This window comes from Callospermophilus lateralis, unplaced genomic scaffold (assembly GCF_048772815.1).
Source record: "Callospermophilus lateralis isolate mCalLat2 unplaced genomic scaffold, mCalLat2.hap1 Scaffold_132, whole genome shotgun sequence".
In the NCBI taxonomy this organism is placed as follows: Eukaryota; Metazoa; Chordata; class Mammalia; order Rodentia; family Sciuridae; genus Callospermophilus; species Callospermophilus lateralis.
The window spans coordinates 3,104,831-3,128,112 of NW_027512489.1; positions in this window are offsets into that span (position 1 = coordinate 3,104,831).

The window sequence follows — 23,282 nt, forward strand, 5'->3', positions numbered from 1 at the left end:
TAGTTTAAGTAAGTCCCATTTGTTGATCCTAGTTATTAACTCTGTGCTATGGGTGTCCTATTAAGGAATTTGGAGCCCGATCCCACAATATGTAGATTGTAACCAACTTTTTCTTCTATCAGGCGCAGAGTCTCTGATTTGATATGAAGCTCTTGGATCGATTTTGAGTTAACTTTTGTGCATGGTGAGAGAAAGGGATTCACTTTTATTTTTTTGCATATGGATTTTCAATTTTCCCAGCACCATTTGTTGAAGATGCTATCCTTCCTCCATTGCATGCTTTTATCCCATTTATCAAATATAAGAAAGTTGTAATTTTGTGGATTTGTCTCTGTGTCCTCTAAGTTGTACCATTGGTCCACCTGCCTGTTTTGGTACCAGTTCCATGCTGTTTTTGTTACTATTGCTCTTTAGTACAGTTTGAAATCTGGTATCACTATACCTCCTGATTCACACTTCCTGCTTAGAATTGCTTTTGCTATTCTGGGTCTTTTATTTGTCCATATGAATTTCATGATTGTTTTATCTATTTCTCCTAGAAATGCTGTTGGGATTTTGATTGGCATTGCATTAAACCTACAGAGAACTTGGGGTAATATTGCCATTTTGATGATGTTAGTTCTTCCTATCCATGAATAGGGTATATTTTCCCATCTTCTAAGGTCTTCTTCTATTTCTCTCTTTAGGGTTCTGTAGTTTTCATTGTATTAATCTTTCACCTCTTTTATTAGATTCGTTCCCAAGTAATTTACTTTTTTTTTTTTTTTTGAGGATATTGTGAATGGGGTTGTTGTCCTCATTTCCATTTCAGAATATTTGTCGCTGATATACAGGAATGCCTTTGTTTTATGCGTGTTGATTTTATATCCTTCCACTTTGCTAAATTCACTTATAAGCTCTAGTTGTTTCTTTGTAGACCCTTTTTGGTCTGTTAGATATATTATCATATCATCCGCATATGGTGATAATTTAAGTTCTTCTTTTCCTATTTTTATGCCCTTAAGTTCTTTTGTTTGTCTAATTGCTCTGGCTAGTATTTCGCGGACTAAATTGAATTGAAGTGGTGAGGGAGGGCATCCCTGTCTTGTTCCTGATTTTATTGGGAATGCCTTCAGTTTTTCTCCATTCAGAATGATGCTAGACTGAGGCTTAGCATATATAGCTTTTACAATGTTGAGGTAAGTTCCTGTTATCCCTAGTTTTTCTATTGTTTTGAATATAAACGGATGCTGAACTTTGTCGAATGCTTTTTCTGCATCTATTGAGATGATCATGTGGTTCTTATGGTTAAATCTATTGATGTGGTGAATAACATTTATTGATTTCTGTATATTGAACCAGCCTTGCATCCCGGGGATGAATCCTACTTGATCATGGTGCACAATTTTTTTGATATGCTTTTGTATTCGATTCAAAAGAATTTTTTTGAGGATTTTTTCATCTAAGTTCATTAGAGATATTGGTCTGTAGTTTTCTTTCTTTGAAGTGTCTTTATCTAGTTTTGGGATCAAGGTGATGTTGGCCTCATGCAATGAATTTGGAAGAGCTCCTTCTTTTTCTATTTCTTAAAATATCTTGAAAAGTATTGGTATTAATTCTTCTTTGAACATTTTGTAAAACTCTGCTGTATATCCATGTCGTCCAGGGCATTTCTTGGTTGGCAGTATTTTCATGGCTTCTTCAATTTTCTGCTTTGTTATTGGTCTTTTTAAATTGTGTGTATCTTCCTGACTCAATCTGGGCAAATCATATGACTTAAGAAATTTATCGATATCTTTGCTATCTTCTATTTTATTGGAATATAGGGTTTCAAAATAATTTTGAATTATCCTCTGTATTTCTGTAGTGTCCGTTGTGATATTGCCTTTTTCATCCCGTGTGTTAGTAATTTGAGATCCCTCTCATCTTCTCTTCATTAGCATGGCTAAGGGTCTGTCGAACTTATTTATTTTTTCAAAGAAATAACTTTGTGTTTTATCAATTTTTAATGTTTTTTTTTGTATCAATTTCGTTGATTTCCGCTCTGACTTTAAATATTTCTTGCCTTCTACTACATTTGCTTTTGTTTTACTCTTCCTTTCTAGGGCTTTGAGATGAAGTGTGAGCTCATTTATTTGTTGTTTTTTTTCATTTTTTGAGGAATGACCTCCAGGAAATGAATTTCCCTCTTAAAACTGCTTTCATTTTGTCCCATAGATTCCAATATGTTGTGTCTGTATTTCCATTCATCTCCAAGAATTTTTTGATTTACTCCTTTATGTCTTTTGTAACCCATTGGTCATTCAGTAACATATTGTTCACTTTCCATAAGATGTATGATTTTTCCATCTTTCTTTTATAATTGATACCCAGTTTAATTCCATTGTAATCAGATAAGTTTCATTGTATTATCTCCACACCTTTATATTTACTATTAGTTGTCCTATGGCATAATATATGGTCTATCTTTGAGAAGGACCCATGTGCTGCTGAGAAGAATGTGTATCCACTTGATGATGGTTGATATATTCTATATATGTCGGTTAAGTCTAAGTTATTGATTGTCTTATTGAGTTCTATATTTTCTTTATTCAGCTTTTGTCTGGAGGATCTGTCGAATGGAGAAAGCGGTGTGTTGAAGTCACCCATAATTATTTTGTTGTGGTCTATTTGACTCTTGAACTTGAGGAGAGTTTGTTTTATGAATGTTGCAGCACCATTGTTTGGTGCATATATATTGATAATTGTTATGTCTGATTGATGGATGGTTCCTTTTAATAGTATGTAGTGTCCTCCTTTATCTCTTTTGATTAACTTAGGTTTGAAGTTGATTTTATTCGATTTGAGTATGGCCACTCCTGCTTGCTTCGGGGGACTATGTGAGTAGTATGATTTTTCCCAACCTTTCACCTTCAGTCTGTGTATGTCTTTTCCTATCAGATGAGTCTCCTGAAGGCAGCATATTGTTGGATTTGGTTTTTTAATCCCGGTTATTAGCCTATGCCTCTTAATTGGGGAATTTAAGCCATTAACATTTAAGGTTACTATTGAAATATGGTTAGTACTACCCGTCGTGCTTGTTTATTTATTTATTTTTATATGGGTAGTATTTTCTTTTGGTTATTTTTTTTCCTTTCTTTTACTGAGTTATTTCCCACTGTTAGTTTGTCTAGCTGTTTTTCAAGTCCTCTTCTTGTAGTGTTTTGCTCAAGATGCCATGCAGTGCTGGTTTTCTGTCTACAAATTCTTTCAACTTTTACTTATCATGAAATATTTTAATTTCATTATCAATACTGGATACATTATTCTTGGTTGGAATACATTATTTTTTATCATTGGAAATACGTTGTTCCAGGATCTTCTTGCTTTCAACATCTGTGATGAAAAATCAGCCATTAACCTAATTGGTTTACCCCTGAATGTAATCTGCCTCCTTTCTCTCATAGCTTTTAATATTCTCTCCTTTTTTCTGTGTTGGATATCTTCATAATTATGTGTCTTGGAGTTGGTCTATTATGGTTTTGAATGTCCGGGGACCTGTAGGCTTCCAGGATTTGGCAATCCATTCCACCTTTAATATCTGGGAATTTTTCTTGGATTATTTCATTCAATAAATTGTTCATTCCATTGGTTTGATGCTTTATGCCTTCTTCTATTCCAATGACTCACAGGTTTGGTTTTTTTTATGACATCATATATATCTTGGATATATTGCTCATGTCTTTTAGGCATCCTTTCTGTGTTGACTATATTCTTTTCAAGTTGATAAACTTTGCCTTCATTATCTGATATTTTGGCTTCTACTTGATCTAGTCTATTTGTAATATTCTCGTTTGAGTTTTTAATTTGGTTTAGGGTTTCTTGCATTTTTGGGATTACTGTTTGTTTTTTTCTAAATCTCTATTTCATGATAGAGCGCGTTCTTTGACATTTGAATTTTCTTAATTAATTGGTTTTCAAAATATACGTTCATTGTTTGAACTTGCTGTCTAATGTCTTCTCTAAGATTACATTCCATCTGAATTAGGTATGCCTTGACTTCTTTCTCCATCCATTTTTCTGGTGCCTTTAGGTTCTCCTTTGTATTTAAGTTGTCCTGCATTGTTTGTGTTCCTTTTTCCACTTGTTTTTTCATGGTGCTCAAGGTACTTTCCAACTCTGCTTCACTGCTGTGTTTCTGTTTTCTCCTTTAATTTTTTTTTCTGGTTTTTATACTTCCACTATCTCTCCTTTGTGTTAGGAGAAACTGTTTCGAGATTTTGGATTTAATTGTGATTTAATGTAAATTCATTGGTTTCATTAGAGGCCTTCAGATTTTGATGGCATATAGAGAAGAGAGGTTTGGACTTAGAATTTTATGTTAAGGTCCGGTGATTTGATTGTTTGGAGGTTAGGATACGTTAGCTTCTTTGGGGGGGGGTAACTCAAATGCAGCCAGATATTAACAAGAAAATAGACAGGAGTACTTGGGGGTAGTAAAGGGCTTAGGTGGACTATTGACCTATTCGTATTATTCATCTATTTGCATTTAGTAAGTTATAGGTAGTCTGGTTGTTCATGCTGTTTTATTTTTGCAATCTGTCGGAACCTGGCGATGGTGACGTCAGCTTTCCAAGATGTTGGCCTCTGGCTTCCTTGGTGGACTTTCCGTTGTGGGGGATACAACTTGACCGCTTCCTTAACCCATCTCAAACCCCGAACTCATCCCAGATCTCAGTGAGGGCACAGCCAGCAAGACTCCACAGAATCCGTAGCGCCATTTTCCTCTGCTTTCTGGTAGCTTCTCGGCGGCACCCCACCATCTGTAGATGCTGCGCGGGCCGCAGGGCCGGCGCTGGATCAGTCAGCCTGAATCTCTGGTGGCACAGTTGGCTTGCGTTTGAGACTCAGTAACCGGTCCTCGGTGATGGAAATCCTTTCCCTAGGTTTCGGTGCACCACAATTTTGCTGGAAATTCCTAACAAGATAGCTTTTTGTCGTTCTAACCCTTTATTCACCTGTGCAGTGATGCGGTACACTGGGTGTGATACACTCTATTCGCAGCCATCTCTCATTCTTGTTCTTATCTTGGCTGTATATTTTCACTGATGTTCATATCAAGAAATGCCCTGAACTATTCATAAGCCTTAAATTAGTATACTAATCATTATTCTGCATCATCCTAGTTCACCCAAATGACATGGTGGAGTTCATTCCTGGAGAAAGCATGAGTCGAAGGACCCCATCAAAATCCATGGTAAGGTTGCTTATCTTCCTCTGAAATCCAGTGTTGCTCTTTAGTTTCTCTTTCTCTTGTAATATGATATTACAAGAGATGACATACACAATTTTCTGACTGTGCAGATTCTCATTGGGGTGTCTGTTGCCAAATGAGACCTCACTGAAGGCAACATTAACAAGAAACAATATAAACTACACACTGTATGATAACAAGCTTTGTGCCTGGCTATGGTTTTCCCTCCTGGCCATTGAATTCCTTAATTATCACTTAATATAGACCTGTGACACAAATCCCCTAGAAAAAGCTTGTGTCATTTGGTGAGAGTACATTTGCTATCTGTTTCCTTGATTTGCACACATTCTCATTGGATATTCGAATGTCACCAAGTAAACAAAAGACTTGTGCACACAGGTCAGAGCATGGCTTGATCTTCATAGTGACTCCTTTTCTCTATTCACAGGATGATTCAAAAGGATCCATAATTGGTATGTATCCTGGGCTCACTCTCTTCCTGTGAAAATGTAGATGATGCCCAGGGTCAGAGAGTCTTCCTTCCTTTTGAGTGCAGAGTCTCAGTGATTCCACTACTTCTTTGAGAATGAGAAGTGAGGGGTTTGTTGTCTAAATTGATTTAAAAATATCTATGGTCATTCTGCATATTTCCTTGAAGCACCTGTGTGAGTTGAGCAACGTGGTTAGGTCAATGAAAGTTTTATACATGTGTCTCTGTGTGCATTCTTGCAACATGATTCTGAGTGTGACTTTTTGTTCGTTTTTGCACATTTGTTTGTTTCTTTAGATATATACATGTCAAGATGCCAATGTCCACATGTTTAAACAAAAAAGCCATCTCCATTAGATCATGATTTTGTATATGTGTAAATAGATCAAACTGTAAACTTTCCATGTGTGCAGTTCATTCCACACCAATACCTCAATTAACATGCAAAACATATCCCATCAAAACCCAGAAAATTTTCACGGCACTCTATAAAGAAAAAGCTCCACTTCATTCCTGTCACTGCACCAGTAGCAACTTCATTTAATAGCAAACCTCACCTGTCAGTAGGTCCTATATTTAATCAGTGCATGTGATTATTCACAACACTTCACTCATGAAAAATTTTCACTTTCATATACATTTTTTGTGAGAGGTGTCAGAATTCATCTTCCAATCCCCATTCTAGGCAAAAGTTTCTGGACAGGGCCAATCCTTATCATTGACCCTCAGGTTCACCAATGCACTATGCTCACTTATGGTGGGCATCTGTGTCAGAGGAGATGCACAGGCCAGATATTACTGTAACTATGGAACGTCTTACTTTGCATGTTCCAACTGACCCTGAAAGCTACCTTTTTGTGTTTTTTTGTAGACACTACTTTGTAGAAACATGTTTTAACTGGATGGGTTTTCATGGGGCCAGATCAGCACAATTTCAATTCATCCAGTTACAGAGCAAAAGTTGGGCTCTAGTGAAGATCCAGCTCAGCACAGCAGTGGTATCTGATCCCTAGTTTAGGTCTGTGCTGCCCCTTTTGTGGTCTGCAGGATATCACATTGACAGTATATATGATAGGTCTTTATACTGTCAGTCTCATATGCTGTTTGGGTCCCTCTATTCATACATACATGGATAATGACACTCACTGGTCACTGTGAGGGTAGAAGAACTGTGGTCATCATTCCTTCTCATCCCTGAACTCCTCTCTGAGCAGAGTGTCTTCATCTTAGTCCACGACATCATTTGGTAAATACAACTATGTGCTAAGATCTCACTTGTTCAGCATGTGGGGCTCTACAATGAACCAGGTATCCACCTGGGATCTGACCAGGACCAGTCAGAATCAGTTGGGACGTTAAGAAGATAGCATTGTGTCCAAGCTTTTCACACACATTTCTCATGAGCTCTATGTGGGAAGTGCTTGACTTTGAGGGGAGCCATCAGGATCGTTTTTTTTTTTATTGATTGTTCAAAATATTACAAAGATCTTGACATATCCTATTTCATACATGAGATTCAAGTTGGTTATGAACTCCCAATTTTACCCCAAATATAGATTGCAGAATCACATCAGTTACACATCCACATTTTTACATAATGCCCTATTAGTAACTGTTGTATTCTGCAACCTCTGTTATCTTCTACTATCCTCACTCCCCTCTCCTCCCATCTTCGCTCTCTACCCCATCTACTATAATTCATTTCTCTCCTTGTTTATTTTTCCATTACCCTCACAACCTCTTATATGTAATTTTGAATAACAAGGAGGGTCTTCCTCCATTACCATGCAATTACTCTTTTCTCTCCCTTTCCCTCCCACTCATGTATATGTTTAATATTCTTCTTTACTTCCTGCTCTTCCTCCCTGCTGTATTTCTAGTTGCTCTCATTATTTCAAAGAAGACATTTGGTATTGGTTTTTAAGGGATTGGGTAGCTTCACTAAGCCTAATCTGCTCTAGTGCCATCCATTTCCCTGCAAATTCCATGATATTGTCATTTTTTTGTGCTGTGTAATACTCCATGTTGTATAAATGCCACATTTTTTGTCCATTCATCTATTGAAGGGCATCTGGGTTGGTTCTACAGTCTAGCAATTCTGCATTGTGCTGCTATGAACATCAATGTTGTAGTATCCCTGTAGTACGCTCTTTTAAGGTCTTCAGGGAATTGTCGGAGAAGGGCAATAGTTGGGTCAAATGGTGGTTCCATTCCCGGCTTTCCCAGGAATCTCCATACTGCTTTCCAAATTGGCCGCACCAGATTGCAATGCCACCAGCAATTTTCAAGAGTACCCTTTTCCCCACATCCTCTCCAGCACTTGTTGTTGTTTGACTTCAGAATGGCTGCCAATCTTACAGGAGTGAGATGATATCTTATGCTGGTTTTGATCTGAATTTCTCTGAATGTTAGAGATGATGAGCAATTTTTCATGTACTTGTTGATTGATTGTATGTCCTCCTCTGAGAAGTGTCTGTTCAGGTCTTTGGCCCATTTGTTGATTGGGTTATTTGTTTTCTTGTTGTTTAATTTTTTGAGTTCTTTGTACACTCTGTATATTAGGGCTCAATCTGAAGTGTGAGGAGTAAAAATTTGTTCCCATGATGTAGGCTCACTATTTACCACTCTTATTGTGTCTCTTGCTGAGAAAAAACTTTTCATTTTAAGTAAGTCCAATTTGTTGATTCTTGTTAATAACTTTTGTGCTATGGGTGTCCTATTAAGGAATTTGGAGCCCGACCCCACAATATGTAGATGGGACCCAATTTTTTTTCTATCAGACGCAGAGTCTCTGATTTGATATCTAGCTTCTTGATCCACTTTGAGTTAATTTTTGTGCATGGCGAGAGGAGGGTATTCAATTTCATTTTGTTGCATATGTATTTCCAGTTTTCCCAGCACCATTTGTTGAAGATGCTATCCTTCCTCCATTTCATGCTTTTTTCCCCTTAATCAAATATAAGATAGTTATAATTTTGTGGATTTGTCTCTGTGTCCTGTAATCTGGCTATTGGTCCACCCGCCCGATTTGAAACCAGTACCATGCTGTTTTTGTTACTATTGCTCTGTAGTACACTTTGGAATCTTGTATCACTATACCTCCTGATTCGCACTTCCTGCTTAGAAGTGCTTTTGCTATTCTGGGTCTTTTGTTTTTCCATATGAATTTCATGATTACTTTATCTGTTTCTACAAGAAATGCCATTGGGAGTTTGATTGGCATTGTTTTAAACCTATAGAGAACTTTTGGGTAATATCGCCATTTTGATGATGTTAGTTCTTCCATTCCATGAACAGGGTATATTTTTCCACCTTCTAAGGTCTTCTTCTACTTCTCTCTTTAGGGTTCTGTAGTTTTCATCGTATAAATCTTTCACCTCTTTTGTTACGTTGATTCTCAAGTATTTTATTTTATTTTATTTTATTTTTTGAAAAAATTGTGAATGGGGTGGTTGTCCTCATTTCCATTTCAGAAGATTTGTCACTGATATAAAGGAATGCCTTTTATTAATGCGTGTTGATTTTATATTCTGCCATTTTGCTCAATTCACTTATTAGCTCTAGTAGTTTCTTTGTACAACCTTTTTGGTCTGTTAGATATGTTATCATATCATCCGCATATGGTGATAATTTAAGTTCTTCTCTTTCTATTTTTGTGCCGTTAATTTCTTTTGTCTGTCTAATTTCTCTGGTTAGTATTTCGAGGACTAAATTGAATAGAAGTGTTGAAAGAGGGCATCCCTGTCATGTTCCAAATTTTAGAGGGAATGCCTTCAGTTTTCCTCCATTCAGAATGATGCTAGCCTGAGGCTTAGCATATACAGCTTTTACAATGTTGATGTAACTTCCTGTTATCCCTAGTTTTTCTAGTGTTTTGAACATAAAGGGATGCTGAACTTTGTAGAATGCTTTTTCTGCATCTATAGATATGATCATGTGGTTCTAATGGTTAAATCTATTGATGTGGTGAATAACATTTATTGATTTCTATATATTGAACCAGCTTTGCATCCTGGGGATCAATTCTACTTGATTATGGTGCACAATTTTTTTGATATGCTTTTGTATTTGATTCGCCAGAAATTTTTTGAGGATTTTTGCATCTAAGTTTATTAGAGATATTGATCTGTATATTTCTTTCTTTGATGTGTCTTTGTCTGGTTTTGGGATCAGGGTGATGTTGGCCTCATAAAATGAATTTGTAAGAGCTCCTTCTTTTTCTATTTCTTGAAATAACTTGAAAAGTATTGGTATTATTTTTTTTTTTTTGAAGGTTTTGTAAACCTCTGCTGTATATCCATCTGATCCAGGGCTTTTCTTGGTTGGTAGTCTTGTGATGGCTTCTTCAATTTCCTCCTTTGTTATTAGTCTATTTATATTGTGTGTATCTTCCTGACTCAATCTGGGCAAATCATATAACTTTTGAAATTTATCAGTAACTTCGCTATCTTCTATTTTATTGGAATATAGGGTTTCAAAATAATTTCTAATTATCTTCTGTGTTTTCTTCGTGACTGTTGTGACATTGCCTTTTTCATCTCGTATGTTAGTAATTTGAGCTCTCTCTCTTCTTCTCTTCATTAGAATGGCTAAGGGTCTGTCAATCATATTTATTTTTTTAAAGAACCAACTTTTTGTTTTATCAATTTTTAATGGTTTTTTTTTGTTTGTTTCAATTTGGTTGACTTCCGCTCCAATTTTAATTATTTCTTGCCTTCTACTATATTTGCTGTTGTTTTGCTCTTCCTTTTCTAGGGCTTTGAGATGAAGTTTGAGCTCATTTATTTGTTAGTTTTTTCATTTTTTGAGAAATGACCTCCAGGAAATGAATTTCCCTCTTAAAACTGCTTTCATTGTGTCCCATAGATTTCAATATGTTGTGTCTGTATTTCCATTCATCTCCAAGAATTTTTTGATTTCCTCCTTTATGTCTTTTGTAACCCATTTATCATTCAGTAACCTATTGTTCATTTCCCATGAGATGTATGGTTTTTCCTTCCTTCTTTTATCATTGATATCCAGTTTCATTCCACTGTAATCAGATAAGATGCATGGTATTATCTCCGCACCTTTATATTTTCTAAATGTTGTCCTATGGCATAATATATGGTCTATCTTTGAGAAGGATTCTTGTGCTGCTGAGAAGAACGTGTAACCACTTGATGATGGTTGATATATTCTATATATGTTGGTTAAGTCTATGCTATTGATTGGGTTATTGAATTCTATAGTTTCTATTCAGCTTTTGTCTGGAGGATCTGTCCAATGGAGAGAGCCTTGTGTTTAAGTCACCCATAATTATTCTGTTGTGGTCTATTTGACTATTGAACTTGAGGAGAGTTTGATTTATGAATGATACAGCACCATTGTTTGATGCATATATATTGATAATTGTTATGTCTTGTATGTGGGTGGTTCCTTTTAATAGTATGTAGTTTCCTTCTTTACCCTTTTTGATTAACTTAGGTTTGAATTTGATTTTATTTGATTTGACTATGGCCACTCCTGCTTGCTTCGGGGCACCATGTGAGTGGTATGATTTTTCCCAACCTTTCACCTTCAGTCTGTGTATGTCTTTTCCTATCAGATGAGTCTCCTGAAGGCAGCGTATTTTTGGATTTGTTTTTTTTTCATCCAGGTTATTAGCCTATGTCTCTTAATTGGGGAATTTAAGCCATTAACGTTTAAGGTTACTATTGACATATGCTTAGTACTAACCTCATGCTTGTTTATTTATTTATTTTAATATGGCTAGTTTTTCCTTTTTGTTTATTTTTTCCCTTCCCTTTACTGAGATACCTCCCACTGTTAGTTTGGGGTGCTGTTTTTCAATTCCTCTTCTTTTAGTGTTTTGCTAAGGATGCCATGCTGTACTGGTTTTATGGCTGTGAACTCTTTTATGTTTTTTTTTTATCATGAAATATTTTAGTTTCATTGTCAAATCTGAAGCTAAATTTTGCTGGATACAGTATTCTTGGTTGGAATCCATTATTTTTTAGCAGTTGAAATACGTTGCTCCAGGATCTTCTCGCTTTCAACGTCTGTGATGAAATATCAGCCTTTAACCTAATTTGTTTACCCCTGAATGTAATATGCCTCCTTTCTCTCGTAGCTTTTAATATTCTCTCCTTCTTCTGTATGTTGAATATCTTCATAATTATGTGTCTTGGAGTTGGTCTATTACGGTTTTGAAGGTTTGGGGTCCTGTAGGCTTCCCGGATTTGGCAATCCATTTCATCGTTCACATCTGGTTAATTTTCTAGGATTATTTCATTCAATAGATTGTTCATTCCTTTGGTTTGAACCTCTATGCCTTCTTCTATCCCAATGACTCTCACGTTTGGTTTTTTTATGACATCCCATTTCTCTTGGATAGATTGCTCGTGTTTTTAAGCATCATTTCTGTGTTGACTATATTCTTTTCAAGTTGATAAACTTTGTCTTCATTATCTGATGTTCTGGCTTCTGCTTGATCTAGTCTATTTGTAATATTCTCGTTTGAATTTTTAATTTGCTTTATCGTTTCCTGCATTTCTAGGATTACTGTTTTTTTTTTTTTTAAATCTCTATTTCGTGATAGAGCTCGTTCTTTGACATTTGAATTTGCTTATTTAATTCATTTTCAAAATATACGTTCATTGTTTGAACTTGCTGTATAAACTCTTCTCTGAGATTCCATTCCATCTTAATTAGGTATGCCTTGACTTCCTTCTCCATCCAATTTTCTGGTGCCTCTAGCTTCTCCATTGTATTTAAGTTGTCCTGCATTGTTTGTACTCTTTTTTTTCCCTTGTTTTTTCATGGTGCTCATGTTACTTTCCAACTCTCTTTGACTGCTGTGTTTCTGTTTTCTCCTTTAAATTTGTTTTGGTTTTTATAGTTCCACTATCTCTCCTTTGTGTTATTAGATGATGTTTAGAGATGTTGGATTTTATTGTGATTTAAGGTAAATTCATTGGTTTTATTAAATCCTTCAGATTTTCATGGCGTATAGAGAACTGAGGTTTGGACTTAGAATTTTATGTTAAGGTCGGGTGATTTGCTTGTATGGAGGTTAGTATATGTTAGCTACTTTGGGGTGTTATGCAAATGCACGCGGATATTACCAAGAGAATAGACAGGAGTACTTGGGGGTAGTTAAGCGCTTAGGTGGAATATAGACCTGTTCGTAGAATTCATCTATTTGCATTTGATAAGTTATATGTAGTCTGGTTGTTCATGCTGTTTTATTGTTGCAATCTGTCGGAACCTGGCGATGGTGAAGTCAGCTGATCAAGATGGTGTCCGCTGGCTTCCTTGGTGGATTTTCCATTGTTGGGGATAGAACTGGACTGCTTCCTTCCACAATCTCAAACCCCAAACTCAGCCCAGAGCTCAGTGAGGGCACAGCCGGGAGGACTCCACAGAATCCGTAGCGCCGTTTCTCTCTCCTTGCTGGTCGCTTCTCGGCAGCACCCCACTGTCTGTAGCCACGGGGCAGGCCGCAGGGCGGGCGGCGGATCAGTCAGCCTGGATCTCTGGTCGCACTGTTGGCTCACGTTTGAGACTCAGTAACCGGTCCTCGATGATAGAATCCTTCCCCTAAGTTTCGGTGCACCCCAATCTTGCTAGAAATTTCTAACAAGATAGCTTTTTGTCGTTCTAACCCTGTATTCATCTGTGCAGTGATGCGGTACACTGGGTGTGATACACTCTATTTGCAGGCATCTCTCATTCTTGTTCTTATCTTTGCTGTATATTTTCACTGATGTCCATATCAAGAAATGCCCTGAACTATTCATAAGCCTTAAATCAGTATACTAATCATTATTCTGCATCCTCCTAGTTCACCCAGGTGACATGGTGGAGTTTATTCCTGGAGAAAGCATGAGTCGAGAGACCCCATCAAAAGCCATGGTAAGGTTGCTTATCTTCCTCTGAAATCTAGTGTTGCTCTTTAGTTTCTCTTTCTCTTGTAATATGATATGGTTTCCTGGAGATGACCTACACAATTTCCTGACTGTGCAGATTCTCATTGGGGGTGTCTGTTGCCAAATGAGACCTCACTGAAAGCAACATTAACAAGAAACAGTATAAACTACACACTGTATGATAACAAGCTTTGTGCCTGGCTATGGTTTTCCCTCCTGGCCATCGAATTCCTTAATTATCACCTAATATAGACCTGTGACACAAATCCCCTAGAAAAGCTTGTGTCATTTGGTGAGAGTACATTTGCTATCTGTTCCCTTGATTTGCCCACATTCTCATTGGATATTCGAATGTCACCAAGTAAACAAAAGACTTGTGCACACAGGTCAGAGCATGGCTTGATCTTCATAGTGACTCCTTTTCTGTATTCACAGGAGGATTCAAGAGGATCCATAATTGGTATGTATCCTGGCCTCACTCTCTTCCTGTTGCAAAATGTAGATGACGCCAAGGGTCAGAGAGTCTTCCTTCCTTTTGAGTGCAGAGACTCAGTGATTCCACTACCTCCTTGAGAATGAGAAGTGAGGGGTTTGTGGTCTAAATTGATTAAAAGAAATCTATGGCCATTCTGCATATTTCCTTGAAGCACCTGTGTGAGTTGAGCAACGTGGTTAGGTCAATGAGAGTTTTCTACATGTATCTCTGTGTGCATTCTTGCAACATGATTCTGAGTGTGACTTTTTGTTCGTTTTTGCATATTTGTCTGTTTCTCTAGATATATACATGCCAAGATGCCAATGTCCACATGTTTAAACAAAAAAAGCCATCTTCATTAGATCATGATTTTGTATATGTGTAAATAGATCAAACTGTAAACTTTCCATGTGTGCAGTTCATTTCACACCAATACCTCAATTAACATGCAAAACATATCCCATCAAAACCCAGAAAATTTTTACGACACTCTATAAAGAAAAAGCTCCACTTCATTTCTGTCACTGCAACAGTAGCAACTTCATTTAAAAGCAAACATCACGTGTCAGTAGGTCCTAGATTTAATCAGTGCATGTAATTGTTCAGAACACTTCACTCATGAAAAATTTTCAAGTTCATATACATTTTTTTGTGCGAGGTGTCAGAATTCATCTTCCAATCCCCATTCTAGGCACAAGTTCCTGGACAGGGCCAATCCTTAACAGTGACTCTCAGGTCCACCAATGCACTATGCTTACTTATGGTGGACATCTGAGACAGAGGAGATTCAAAGACCAGAGATTACTTTAGCTAAGGAAGGGCTTACTTTGCATGTGCCAACTGACACTGAAAAATACCTTATTGGGTCTTTTTGTAGACACTACTTTGTAGAAACATGTTTTAACTGGATGGGTTTTCATGGGGCGTGATCAGCACAATTGCAGCTCATCTAGTTACAGAGCAAAAGGTGGGCTGTATTGAAGGTCCAGCTCAGCACAGCAGTGGTGTCTGATCCCTTGTTTGGGTCTGTGCTGCCCCATGTGTGGCCTGCAGAATATCACAATGACAGTATATATGAAACGTCTTCATACTGTCAGTCTCAAGAACTGTCTATGTCCTTCTATTCATACATACATGGATACTGACACTGACTGGTCACTGTGAGGGTAGAACCACTGTGGTCATCATTCCTTCTCATCCTAGAACTCCTCCCTGTGCAGAGTGTCTTAATCTTAGTCCACGACATCATTTGATAAATGCAACTCTGTGCTAAGATCCCACTTGTTCAGCATGTGGGGCTCTACAATGAACCAGGTATCCACCAGAGATCTGACCAGGACCAGCCAGAATCAGTAGTGAAGTTAAGATAGCATTGTGTCCAAGCTTTTCACACACATTTCTTATGAGCTCTAGTTGGGATGTGCTTGAATTTGAGGGGAGCCATTTGGAACTTAATGTTGACTTTGTTTATGTCGATTCCTCAGGCGCTCAGATAGTTCCTGGCACTTTTCACTTTTGCATGACACTGCAGTCTACTTATAAATGAGGAGTATGAGTAGTGAGAACATGCTAGAAAACTGACTCCACAGTCTACTTATAAATGAGGAGTATGAGGAGTGATAACATTCTAGCAAACTGACTCCACAGTCTACTTATAAATGAGGTGTATGAGGAGTGAGAACATGCTAGCAAACTGCTGTCCACGGAAACCCGGGGGAAGGAAATTCTTGTCTGCTTCATCTTTGAACTCCTGGTCTTGTCCATCCAAAATAACAGTATTTTTAATTTAATTTTAATTTTTATTCAAAACTTTCAAAGTGGCCAATAGACCCATGTGGATAAAGCAGAGGACATTCCCATTCTCTTCTGGACCGCTGCTCTGATGATGGCACAGTGTATGTTCTGTGAGTTTATATTCCTGAAACTGTTGGCATCACAGTTTGCATGTCAGCTTGGTCTTTTTAAACGAGAAAGGGATAATGTCCCGATGGAAGAAAGTAGTTAAAATTTGACTCCTTACAGCTCCACTCTCATTAGAATGTTTGCAATTGTTTGCAGCATCCTGTTTGAGGCCTCAAAATCCCCAGAACCCAGAGAGGGTCTGAGAACCCAGAACAGAGATGTAGATGATCCTGACTATTAATATTAGTATCACTATATTTTTCTTTCCAATAACGAAACCCAGAAACTGAATAAATTATACAGGTGGGTGTGTTTAGCTTACAGTTCTGCAGGTACAAGAGCATGGCACTAGCAAACACTTTTTTTTAGTGAATACCCTCTTAGCTGCATAGCGTGATTGGTGGTGTCTGCAGGGATGCAGGTGCAGTAGAGAGACATCACATGGCAAGACACGAAGCCAGCAGGGATCAGTTGATTCATTTGCTCTTCTTATATAACAGGATCTAACAAGGGTTTGAGAAATCTGTATTCTTACTTCTGACTCTCATTACGTCAAATGTCCTCACCACCTCCAAGCAGACCCTTCCTCACACAGATTTCACAAATCTCAATGTGGCCATACTGAGCACCAAGCCTCAATCACACAATTAGTGTGGGATAAAAAACATCCAACCCTAGCAACCATCATAAGCTTAGTTGTGTAGAAGAAAGAATGAGTCAATCTTAAGTAACTCAGTTGATGATGTCTGTGTCTCTAAAGGTTGGACATGGAGCAAAGATTATGATTCAAGCTGTGACGAGGGAGAGCCTGCAGGTAGGAGCAGCACTTGGTGTATGACAAAATGGGAAAGGTTTCATGGTAAGATTTGTGTTCACCTACTCACGTGGGAAATAAGGAATGGGAATAAAATTGAGAAAACAGAAATATGTATTATTTTCATAAAAAGTAGGGTTAGTAGACCTTCTGACATCCTGTTCATAAGAAGACAACTTTTGCTTTGAAAGGTAAACACAATCTTCCATGTTAAGTCCCAATCTGTCCTAAATTTGCCTCTAATAAACATCAAGTAGCCTGGCTTTTATTATTGATTATTTTTTGGCATTGTGCATGAAAGAAATAAGATCTGCACTTTAGGTTTGACCCACAAGGGAAAGAATCTTGTGGGACACACTTTCTTAGAGCACTTTGCAAACCTGTAATTGAAGCTCTCACTAGTGATAAGTAGTGAGTAGGAAGTCACAATTCCCCTCTGAATGTTATCTTTTTAGAGCAGCACTTTCTCTTCTGTGTTTTGTCTATTTCTGGTCGAAAATGAACTCCCAAATGTGGGCAACTTAAAGAAAATTGTTTCTGTGCACCCTGGACAGGCCACTGTGTTCTCCTGTAAAAGAGTGGGGAGAAGTTCCTCCATGAACATGTTTCTAACTTCCAGTCTTTGTCTAATTCCCAAGCACTTGGACTAGGGAAAATCTGAATTTGCTTGTATTTAAGAGGCCTAAGTCCAGAAAATCAGGAAGACTGTGGCTGTCTCTTGGAAGAACAGGATGACACAGAATCCCTACCAAGTACAATGGCAGAATGTGAACTGGTGGAAAAGAGCTCTTGGGATGCTAGATCTATTTCTCATTGCAGAGGTGAGGTGATGGAGACCAGGAGACAGGAATGCAGACAAGAGGAAGAATGGAGAGCTTTGACTGTGCATTCTAGAACACCAGGAGCAGGAGCAACTTAAGTTCTCACCTTGAATTTAACTCTTCCTTTCCTTTTTTTAAGGCCACATCATGACCATCACGGCAATAGTCCACAAAGAAAACATAGAAAGCGATTCAGAGGATGAGGAGGAGGACAAAAGGACAAGAAATCTGCAAGTAATTGATTTTCTATTGGTTTCTCTTAATTATTCTTTCTTATGTAAAAACTCTGTAGATTTTCCATGTTTCATCTTTCCCACATTTTATGACTTTTCTAAAGGTGCTTTCCTCATCCAGATCTCTCAGGTCCTTGGACCTTCAATGTTTGTTAAATCTCTCTGCACTAACATTCTTAGTCTTTATCTGCTTTTTTTTACCACAAGCAACACCACTGAATCATGCTGAGTAATACTGCATACCCATATACTGAGTTTGAGTTGTAGGGAGCATCAGAAACACTGAGTTGTTGCCTGATACATGAGACACAAACAATCTGGTTCTGGTTTACTGACCACTGAATAGCTGGGTTCTGACTTTGCTGGCTCTGGGCATGCATGAATGTATCCTTCCTTTCCTAGGTCAAGATTATGCAATTGGAATGTAGGTCCCTTAACATGAATTGTTTCCAGGGGCCCTCTCCTGATTCAATATATGGGCTTAATGCAGCAAAGGCGATAAAGCAGTTTAGGAAGAGGAAATGTGAGTCTGGAAAGAATGGGAAGGAGAGCAGAGGTCATATCAGTCCACATATTCTCCTTTGCTTTCTCAAGTTTCTTTGTTGCACTTTTTTGCAATCCATCAGAATCAATTAGAGCACTGAAGATTCTATAGTTGCATGGGACCATGGCCATGCAAGAGAAGGTACAATTTGGTAAAAATCAGTGCAGGAAGCTCTCTGAGGAATGGCATTACAGAGGGTGGGGCTGGAGGAGCCAGGGACCTTGCTCCACCCTGTGTCATCACAGATGCTGCTCTTCAGGATTCCAGATGTATGCTACTCAGCCTTTACACCCAGATGTCTTAGAGAACTCTTCCCATTGCCTCATGTTCACTCTCTAGGAAAGCAGCGTCAGAAGGATCTGAAGGTGAATATCCATGAGAATTTCCTTCTGAGGACCTTCATAGACACTCTTCCCACAGACAACACCCTCAGCTTAAGTCAGCATACCAGTCTCAGTGCTCCCTGCCCAGACCCCAGGAGAGATCAGGGTCCAAGTTCATCTTGCATTTCCTGAGGACAATTGTGGTCCTGGCCACTCTCTGTGGCCAGCAACTCATCCCAAGTGACCTTTTTACCTTGTTCTGTTTTATAGACCCCATAAGACACCAGGGAGAGCAGAGACTTTGGCCCTGGAACACAAGAGAGATGATACCTGCAGTGCAGAGCAGCTGAAATTAACCTGTAAGACTCAGAGCAGGAGCTTGTTTTTCATTTCCAATGACATAACTCTTTATATTATATAGAATTTTCAGACTTATATGTTCTTTGTTTAATAATTTTAATATTAGTATTTCATGTCAAATTTTTCTATTAAATTATATTTAATGGTAACAGTTGCTTTTAAAATTCATTATGTATAATAAAACACACTTGGGAAGAGAGGTGGGGGGGGAAAGTGAGGGAGAAGTGGAATTGCACGGAAGATGGAAGGAGACCCTCATCGTTATACAGAATACATTTATGATGATGTGAGGGAAAAAAAGAAGTGTGTCACATTAGATTGGGAAGAGAGAACTGATGGGAGGGGAAGCAAGGTAAGGAGGGAAAGGAAGGTCAGCTGAATAAAACAGACATTAGTATAGCTGTATGCATATTCATGACTGTATGACCAATGTGATTCTGCAACCTGTACACTCAGAAAAATGAGAAATTATACCCCATCTTATTCAAAAATATGATATGTCAATATCATTGTACTGTCATGTTTAACTAGTTAAAACAAATTTTAACAACACACACACTAAAAGAGGAATATGTTCCTGAGGCAGATCTTGATGAATTACAAAGATTTTACCTGGTAACTTCTATCACCATTACTCCTCTCCTCCCATACTCCTCAGTTTGCTTTTTTGGTTGTTTTTTTAGATTGGTATTATAACATTCACAAAATTATTGATGTGGGTGAATGGATGCAATAAAGAATCAAATAATTAAATTACAAGCTAAATTAAATCCCAACTAAATTTCATAAGTGTTTAATTAATTTATCCATTAATTAGCTAACTGAATCTCAAGTCAAAACACCCAACATAAGAAAGGGCTGGGAAACAATTGGCAATATTCATTTATGAAAAATTGTGGTTTTACATTTTATATCCTTTTTTCAATTAAGAACAATATTTTTTGTAATGTATCACATACATATAAAACAAGATGGAAAACATACATTACAAACTTGTAACAATGGCTTTAAATACATTAACTGACATGTTTCTCATTGGAAATAGGTTGCTTGCTGTATATATATAGTGCATGAAAACTACTGATATAATAAAGTCTAGACAAAATATAATTGTCTGCTCTATGGTAACATATGAGCATCACTCTAATCTAACCATGCTAAAAGTTACATAATACTGTAAAAAATGTCTTAAAATCTATATACTTTAATAAGAAATAAATTCAATAAAGAATGATAATACAGGGACTGGGGATGTGGCTAAGTAGTAGAGTACTTACCTCACACATGTGAGGCCCTGGGTTTGATTCTAAGCACCACACACAATAAACCAAATATATAAAGGCATTGAGTCCATTTACAATTAAAAGTATTTTTTTTAAAAAAAAGAATGATGGTGTTGGGTTGTAGCTCAATGGTAGAGCACTCGCCTCGCATATGTGAGGCACTGGGTTTGATTCTCAGCACCTCATATAAATAAATAAAGGTCTATTGATAATTAATATATATATATATAAAAAGAATGATAATACTGAGAACCAAGGCATTCAGATTTCAAAATTCATGCTTCTTTTCAGGTGATCCGATATTTTGCCAACTAAGTTTTCAAAATTTGATCTAAGCCAACATTACTCATATATGTTACACATCTATTATTTCATAAATTTACTTTCCTCATGAAAGACCTTTGATAAACATCCAAAATATTTAGGTTAATTATATTTGAAATGGAGCTGAAAGAAATACTGGTATCAAATAAATATATTTGAAATGGAGCTGAAAGAAATACTGGTATGGTTTTTCACTGTGACCTCAAGTATTTAAGTATTACAAGTTATTCAACCAACACAACAAAGTTAAAATCATAATGGCACAGCATGTATTGTAAATAAATCAAAACAAAAGAATGTGTAACACAAAGACAGAGCAGTGGCACATTAAAGGAGAACTAGCTGAATACAAAAAATTGACTACTGCAGAGCATAAAATTAAAACGGTTCAAGTGAGACAAGGTGATGGAGAGGTCAAAATGAAGGTGACAACCGATGATTCTGCTGACCACTGTTGTCCAGAATGGAAATTAAAAAATCATATTTTTAAAAACTTTGATAGGTATACAATTATCTCCAGAATTAAAAAAATAAAGATTTCCAATGCATCTGCCTTCTCTGAATAGAATAAAGCTCTAAGTTTGTCTGTCAACTGATGTTTTGATCACACATAATTTTTACCTCTGAATATTTTGGGTTGACAATGATGACTGTAACAACCAAAATTAGTCCATGATTTCATGTTGTTAAAAACTTTTTAAAAACTTACTACTCAGATATTAGAACAGTTATCAATTTTTTTAGAGTATCAAATTTGTCAAATTTTTATTGAGGTCATGTGGCACACATCATTTAATTCAAAGCCACAACTCATTTGTCCCCGTGATATCTTCTTCACACACACACACACACACACACACACACACACACACACACACATTTCTTCATCGGCAGTCTTGTATAGTAAAAGTGTCTAGTATTTGTTCATTTTTTAATGCAATACACTTCTATCTACAATTTCATTACATGCATACAACAAACAGGAAATTATGGGTTTTTACATCCTTCACGATAATTTTATATACAGGGAGATTTAAAACAGTACTTCAACAGTTTGCCTAGTAATGTATTGTATCTTCTTCAATGATTGTATCTTCTTCTCAAATTTTAATAAGGAGGTATAAAATACAGGTTCAATAATTTAAAATCAAGTATCCATCTTTTAAAAAATAGTGTTGCAGCATTGTGTTTGCATTACTTTTAAAACTTTTTAAGTTTCTCTCTCATGGCACAATCTTCTAATACTTCGTATATGAGAGGAAATTTTTTAAAAAATTGCAACTTCTGCCCCTGGAAGGGCTCTGTAGTGACTGAATGGCATATGAATTTTTATTGATTTTATATATTTACGTATACAACAGTGGAATGTATTCCAATTCTTATTACACATATAGAGCACAATTTTTCATACCTTTGTATATTAAGTATGTTCACACTAATTCATGCCTTAACACAAATACTTTCTGGGGTTTTTTTGCATTACAATTCTTATCCCACATATATACCACATTTTTTTCATATCTCAGGTTGCATATAAAGTATGTTGACCCCCAATTCAAGTCTTCATACATGTACTTTGAATAATGATGTCCATCACATTCCACCATCGTTTCTAATCCCCTGTCCCTCCCTTTACCTCCCACTCCTCTTTCCTATGTAGAATTCATCTAATCATCCCATGCTCCCCCTCCCTACCCCACTATGAGTCAGCCTCCTTGTATCAGAGAAAACATTTGGCATTTTTTTGTGTGTGTGTGGATTGGCTAATTTCACTTAGCATTATCTTCTCCAACGCCATTCATTTACCTGCAAATGCAATGATTTTATTCTCTCTTATTGCTGAATAAAATTCTATTGTGTATATGTGCCACATTTTTAAATCCTTTCATCCACTGAAGGGCATCTAGGTTGGCTCCACTGTTTAGCTATTTTGAATTGTGTTGCTATAAACATTGATGTGGCTGTGTCCCTGTTGTATGCTGTTTTTAATTCCTTTGGGTATAGTCCAAGGAGAAGGGATACCTGAGTCAAATGGTGGTTCCATTCCCAGATTTCCAAATAATCTCCATACTGCTTTCCATATTGGCTGCACCAATTTGCAGTCCAACCAGGTATGTACGAGTGTAGATTTTTCTCCACATCCTCGCCAACATTTTTGTTGTTTGTCTTCATAATAGCTGTCATTCTGACTGGAGTGAGATAATAACTTAGATTTGTTTTCTTTAGAGAGAGGGAGAAAGAGAGAGAGAGAGAGAGAGAGAGAGAGAGAGAGAGAGAGAGAGAGAGAGAATGAGTATATATATATATATATATATATATATTAGTTTTCAGTGGACACAACATCTTTTTTTGTTTGTGGTGCTGAGGATCGAATCCAGGCAGCACGCATGCCAGGCGAGCGTGCTACCGCTTGAGCCACATCCCCAGCCCAAACTTAAAGTAGTTTTGATTTGCATTTCTCTAATTGCTATAGATGATGAGCATTTTTAAAACATATTTGTTAATTGATTGTATATCCTCTTCTGAGAAGTGTTTTTTCAATTCCTTGGCCCATGTGTGGATTGAGTTTTTTGAGGTTTTTTTTTTGTTGT